This window comes from Amblyomma mixtum, chromosome 5, assembly GCF_055824585.1.
Source record: "Amblyomma mixtum isolate Tamu chromosome 5, ASM5582458v1, whole genome shotgun sequence".
Lineage (NCBI taxonomy): Eukaryota > Metazoa > Arthropoda > Arachnida > Ixodida > Ixodidae > Amblyomma > Amblyomma mixtum.
The window spans coordinates 192,310,398-192,317,229 of record NC_143016.1 but is presented as its reverse complement, the minus strand read 5'-3'; the positions used below and the strand labels follow the sequence as shown (position 1 = coordinate 192,317,229).

Genomic DNA, 6,832 nt, shown 5'->3' with positions numbered 1-6,832 from the left:
CACAGAAACCAAGGAGCACAGGGGATTTTTTTTAAATTAATTTATTATTTTGTGGTGTTGATCAAGTAAGAATATTACTGAATATGTTGTCGCTTAAAGCTAATTGAGTAGAAAAGCAGAAGAAAAAACAACCACATGCCGCCGGTGGGATCCGAACCCACGACCTCCGAATTACGCGTCCGGTGCTCTACCTCTGAGCTACGGCGACGGCTGTCAAACCTTCTGCTTTCGGGGGTATTTATGTTTTACAAATAACCTAACCTTGAGAGTGTTCATCAGCGCCACCCACGTTCGTAAGCGGCGGACGTGGAACGTCCTGAGTTACCGCTGGTGTGACGTAGAACGCCATCGAACGGCGAGGGTGGAAGCTGTGTGAGAACCCTCTTATGCTTAATATGGCGTCAAGGCTGCCAGAACCGAAACCCTCGCTAAGCAATTAAGAAAACAAGGGAAGGGATTGGATTGGATTGTAAAACATTTATTGCGTCGAGAGCAGGTTGCGGAGGCACGTACTAGATGGCCGCTAGCCCATGGCTAGCGGCGACCTCGTTGGCCCGCTCGATTGCCCGCACTTGGATCCTGGGGTCCGAGCTGACCAGCACGGCCTCCCACCGCTCGGGAGAAGGGAGCTGTATCAACTCCGCCGGAGGCGGATCATCTGCGCAATTCCACAGAATGTGGTCGTAGGTGGCCCTTTCACCACATTTATGGCAGTTTGGATCGTACTGGCCAGGGTACATGAGGGCAAGCAGAGCCGGATTGAGAAGGGAGCGTGTTTGAAGACGGCGCCAGGTGACTTCCTGCGCTTTTGTTAACGACTTGTGGGGAGGGGGATATGCGCCCCTCTCCAGCCTAAAGTGATGGGTGATGTCATGAAATCAGATTAACCCGTCCCTCGTGAAATTCGGGTCGGAGGGCGCGCTCACTGCCCGGTCGACGAAACCCCGGGCTTGCGCGTGAGCTGCCTCGTTCCCCGGATTAGACGAGTGGGCCGGGACCCAGATCAATTCAACTTCTCTAATCGGAAGGCGGGTATTTTGAAGGATGCGGAGTGAGGTAGATGTGATACGGCCCCTCGCGAAATTGCGAATGGCTGTTTTGGAGTCGCTGAATATAATATCAGCACGCGTGTTCACTATAGCTAAGGCTATTGCCGCTTCCTCCGCCGTCTCGCAGGAGGTGGTTTCTATCGACGCGGCCGCCAATGGGGCGCCGTTCCCGTTCACCGCGACCACTGCAAACGCTTTTCTCGGGGTTTGTCGGTATTCCGCTGCGTCCACGTACGCCACGTTGTCGTGTCGGCTGTATTTGGTGTGTAGTGCGCGAGCCCTCGCTGTTCGTCGGCCTTCGTGGTGCGTGGGGTGCATGTTCTTGGGTAGGGGTTTGATCAAAAGAGCTTTCTTGATGTGCGTGGGTAACTGCGTTTTCGAGTCTCTCTCTGGGAGCTGTTCGCACATCTTTAGTCTGTATAGGAGGGCCCTTCCCGCGCTCGTACGAGTGAGTCGTCCGAGCTGTGAAACGAGGTGCGCCTCGCACAACTCCGAGAGAGTATTGTGAACCCCAAGGGCCAGCAACCTCTCCGTGGACGTACTGTGCGGGAGCCCGCCTTGTAGGCCTGCCGGATTGTAGCTTCGACCTTGTTTCTTTCCGCCAGCTGCAGTTTCAGGTAAGGGAGGGAGTAGACGATCCTGCTCAGCACGAAAGCCTGCACAAGTCGACATAGATCTTTCTCTTTCATGCCTCGTTTTTTGCTGGAGATCCGTCTGATTAGCCGCACAGTCTGATTGACCGTGGCAGTGAGTCTGTTGATTGTTTCGGTGTTCTTGCGATTGTTCTGTATGTACATGCCGAGTATGCGTATGGTTTGGACCTCCTTGACCGGAAGTCCTTGCACATATACATTGAGAGGGGTCGGTGGGGTCAGGTTTGCGTTTCTACCGCGTGGTTTGGTTCTAAGAACCAGCAGTTCCGATTTCGAGTGCGAGCATTCAAGACCCGCTCCAGACGCGTAAGTTTCAATTATGTCAACTGCCTGCTGCAGGGTATCCTCTATTTGGCCGTCATTCCCAGTGGTTACCCACAGGGTGATGTCGTCCGCGTATAGGGTGTGCTGCAGCCCCGGCAAGGCGGCAAGTTTGGGGGGTAGTGTAATAAGTGCAAGGTTAAAGAGGAAAGGCGAGAGCACCGCGCCTTGTGGCGTGCCTCGGCTGCCAAGAGGAATGGGCTCCGATTTGAGGCCACCTAACACAAGCTCTGCGGTCCGCTCGGATAGGAATGATCGGACGTAATTGAATGTCCGTTCTCCCGGGTCTATTTTAGAGAGGTTCGTGAGGATGGCCTCATGCGAAACGTTATCGAAGGCCTTGTTCAGGTCTAGCCCGAGCACTGCCTTCGTCCCAGTTCCGCGTGGAGGGTCGAGCACCTCCATCTTAAGCTGGAGCATCACGTCCTGCGTGGATAAGCTAGCCCTAAAGCCAAACATTGTGGGAGGAAGTAGGTCGCGATCGGAAGGGGAATGAGGGGCTTCCACCCTCGCCGTTCGATGGCGTTCTACGTCACACCAGCGGTAACTCAGGACGTTCCACGTCCGCCGCTTACGAACGTGGGTGGCGCTGATGAACACTCTCAAGGTTAGGTTATTTGTAAAACAAATACCCCCGAAAGCAGAAGGTTTGACAGCCGTCGCCGTAGCTCAGAGGTAGAGCACCGGACGCGTAATTCGGAGGTCGTGGGTTCGGATCCCACCGGCGGCATGTGGTTGTTTTTTCTTCTGCTTTTCTACTCAATTAGCTTTAAGCGACAACATATTCAGTAATATTCTTACTTGATCAACACCACAAAATAATAAATTAATTAAAAAAAATCCCCTGTGCTCCTTGGTTTCTGTGGCTGTTGGCTTCTCTCATATTTATAACGAGCCCCTCATTCCCCTTCCCTTGTTTTCTTAACTGATATAACAATAGGTTTTTAGCCCTATTCCTGCCTGCTGGAGCCCCTCCAGGATGGCTTCGTGCTTGACGTTGTCTAAGGCCTTTTTTAGGTCCAGTCCCATAATGACTTTCGGATCTTTGGCTCTGGAATTAATTATGTCTTGCTGCAGCCGCAGCATGACGTCCTGTGGGCTCAGTTGGGGCCTGAAGCCATACATCTCGTCTGGCCATTTCTCGTTTTCCTCCATTTAATCTGAAATTCTGGTCTGAATGATGTGTTCCATTAACTTCCCTACACATGACTTGAGTGATATAGGCCGGAGGTTTTCCAGCTGCGGTTGCTTCCCGGGTTTTGGGATCAGGATCACGGTAGCCTCTTTCCACAGCAGTGAGATCTCCTTTTTCCCAGCAGTCCTGCGTGTAGCTGGTAAGGGCTTCTATCGAGTTGTCATATAAGTTCCTGAGCATCTTATTCGTGACTCCATCTGGCTCTGGAGCCGACTTGGTTTTCAGTTTCGCTATCTCCGCCCTTACTTCAGCTCTCGTGATGGGCGCGTCTAGCTTCTCATTTGGAATTCCCTGGTAGTCGGGTAGCTGTCTAATTTCCGTGTCACCTATGTATGTCTCAAAGAGTTTTTTCATGAATATGTCGTCGTCCTGCTCTTCGCATGCGTGTCTAACCTTAGCCATTTTGACTCGTGCTTGTGTTTTGGACGTTTCAGGGTCTATTAAATGTCTTAGGATATTCCACGTCTGGGGGAGGTTCATATTCCTTTCCATGTTAGTCCAATTTTGTTCACATAGTTTACAGGCGTAATCTTCTATTTCTTTGTTATGATGCGCCAGCCTTCTTCAGAGATTTTCGTTGTTTCTACCTTAACTTTTAAGTCGACGTTACATGCCCTGTTTGGCCTCCCACATGTGTAAGAGTCGGGCATCCACTATTTCCAGAGCTTTTTCTCCTTCTAGCATCTTAGTTGTTTTCCTGGTGTCTTTCTTTACCGCTTCACACCAGTCCTCTATATTTCCTATCTTTGTTATGTCTCTGTTCCCCCTAATCTCTCTAAATTGGTCCCAGTCTGTGATTTTCGTCTGGAAACACTTTTTTCTTTTGACTTTGCTCCTGATTTCAACTGTGGTTTCCAGTATTGAGTGGTCGCTCCCCAGGTTGAGTTCCGTATTTATCCATTGCGTCGTTTCTACATTTTTAACCAGGGTCAGGTCCGGTGAGGTATCGGTGGTAACGCTGTTCCCCGCCGCGTGGGGTGTAACGGGTCAGTCAGCAATGTTATCCCCAGGTTATGCGTGTCCTCCTACAACTGTCTCCCCTTTGCGTCTTCCTTAGTGTACCCCCACGCCGGGTGATGGGCGTTAAAGTCCCCCACTATAATTAGCTGCTGGTTCCCCGCTATTTTAAATGCCTTGTTCATTAACGCCCTGAAGTGGACCTTCCGCTGTCTCGGTGGGCTGTAAATATTGAGTAGGAAAGTGTTTATTCGTTCTTTTTTCCTGTTAGAATTTCTACAAAGACATTTTCTATGACGTCTTCTAATTCGTGTTCGATCGTTGCTACGTTTCTCTGCACCAGTGTGGTAACTCTCATTTTGTCTCCTTTCCCACTGTGGAAGGCGCAATATCCTTGTAATTTGGCCGGGCCGCCGGTCTCCTGCAACGCTATAGCAAGGGGGGCTGATTCGCGGAGCGACAGTGTGCTCTGCAATACCGGTCGCTTGCGCCGATACCTGCGACAGTTCCACTGCCAAATTTGGATGTTATTGGACGGTCTGTCCATTATTCAACTTTGTCATGTTCTCCTCAAGTAGAGTCACTCTCGTATTTAGGTTGGCGGTTTCCCCCTTTAATTGCTGGAGCGCCTCCGTCATGAGTGAAAGTGATTTTGCATCTGTATCTGCATTTCTTGAATCTGATTGGCTAAGACGTCTATTTTACTGTCTCTTTCCTTAGCAGAATTCTTAAGACTTCCCTCCAGTTTCGCATTTCATTTTTCTAGCTTTTCATCCACTGGCAGGTCTGAGTTGTTTTCTTCCCTAATTTTGCGTTTAGATGGGGGTGGAGAGGTATCCTCGACCATCATATTATTCTCCGCTCCCTTGTTTTCGGCTTGAGGGGTAAGAGGTTCGCCTTCAATTTTGTTGGGCGCCCCTATTTTAGACCCGCCTGCTTTTGTTTGAGATTGAGTTACCACTGTATTGCGCTCTGTTTTTAAATTTTGTATTTCCGCCTTTAAACTAAGGATCATTGCATTCATGCTCTTAATAATGCTTGTTAATTTTTCTATTTCCTCGTCTTTTTTGTCCTTCTTAATATTTCCGCCCTGGGTAACCTTGCTTGCGAAGATCACGCCTTTTTCTCTCACCATTCTTGGTTGTTGATTCGCCTCGGGCTCGACTAGGGGTCCTGGCTCTCGAGCTCGACAGTCCCCTGGATTGGCTCCTCCCCCTGGATTGGTTCCTCCCCCTGGAAGAGCTTCGTCCCCTGGAGGCTGTCCGCTGCTCCTCTCCTAGTCTAGGGAAGGAGCTCGTCCTGGGCTTGTATCCTTGCTTCTCCCCGTCTGGTCTGGCTCTTAGGTGGCTCTGATGTTCTTGGTTTTTTGCGATCCGGTTGGTTGCTCCCCCCGTTTCCTCTTCTTCCTTCATCTTCTTTCCCCAGAGTCTCTTTCTGATTTCGTACGGTGTACGATGGATCAGCTTACATTTGCTGTCCCCCAGCATGTGATCTTTTCCGCAGAGTTGGCACTTGAGCTTGCAGGTGTGGTCCTTTGGTGGATTTTCCTGTCCGCAACCACGGCATTTGATGTTTTCCGGGTTTGGACATACATTGATTCTATTGCCTAGTCTTCCGCATGCCTTGCATACTTCACATTTCTTCTTATACAGATAGCATCTGTGCGGGGCTCCCCCAAGGATGACTGTCCTCGGTACTTTCTCCTCCTTGAAGAGTAGTAATATAGTTGTTGAACCTTTCCCGAGTCTTCTTACCCCGATAGCCTCCGGGTTTGCCTTGTGCCTTAGCATCTTCATGATGTCCTCTTGCGTGAAAATCCCATCCACCCCGTGCACCACTCACTCAGTTGTCGGCTGTCGATCGTGGCACTTGGTGTGCAGTGGCCACAGCAGGTCGCGTTCTGGGGTTCAGAAGAGTGTCCGGAATCCTGAGCTCGCAGCAGGCCCATCACTTCCTCCCGGCAGACGAAGTCGGCAATCGCAGGTGCCGCTGAAGTCGCAGCGCTTCGCTCCATCGGTCTCACTTCGCTGCCTCTCGGCGCTGTCGGGGAGTCTCGACTCCGAGGCCTCTCGACTCCGAGGCCTCTCACAAGGATGTCACCTCAATTGGACCTTGGTCCCCGGGGCTTCTCGCCAAGATGTCGCCCCGTCAGGCTTCCGGAAGGTACTGCCTCCAACCGCTTCGCAGAAAGCCGCTCAGACGATCCTGGGTTATTGCGGCACCAGTTAACTTGAAACACTGGTCCTGCTCACGGCACCTGTTAACTTGAAACTCCAGATCGTCTTCATGTCAGTGACACCAGTTAAGTTTCTCCTCCAGATCGTCGTCGGAATGGCCGGTTTGGTCTGGTCGGACGTTCTTCGATGGCGACGAATAAAGATGGCACGTTGGCCGATGATCGTATAGCACTTCACGTCTTCGTACGCTCGTCCGGCAACACGTTGCTGGTTGGGGCAGCCACTCCAAACTTCTCGACCGAAAAAGATTGATTTATTGAAGACTGGAGCAAAATACAAGGACGGTTTAAAAGGCGGTGTAAAAGAAAGGCTGGCTAAAAGCGGCCGCAACTGGGACTCGGCGCGCTCCCCATTTCCCGTGGCCTTGGAGAGCGTCCAAAGCGCTCGACGCGCTGTCTCCATTCTTGACCCCTCCAGACT

The 6,832-nt window shown here is 51.1% G+C and overlaps 1 pseudogene; it reads right to left on the bottom strand.

Annotated features, from left to right (window-relative positions):
* Nucleotides 1–486: 486 nt before the first annotated feature.
* LOC149345280 (uncharacterized) lies at nucleotides 487–2,443 on the bottom strand (annotated as a pseudogene).
* Between the last annotated feature and the right edge of the window lie 4,389 nt (nucleotides 2,444–6,832).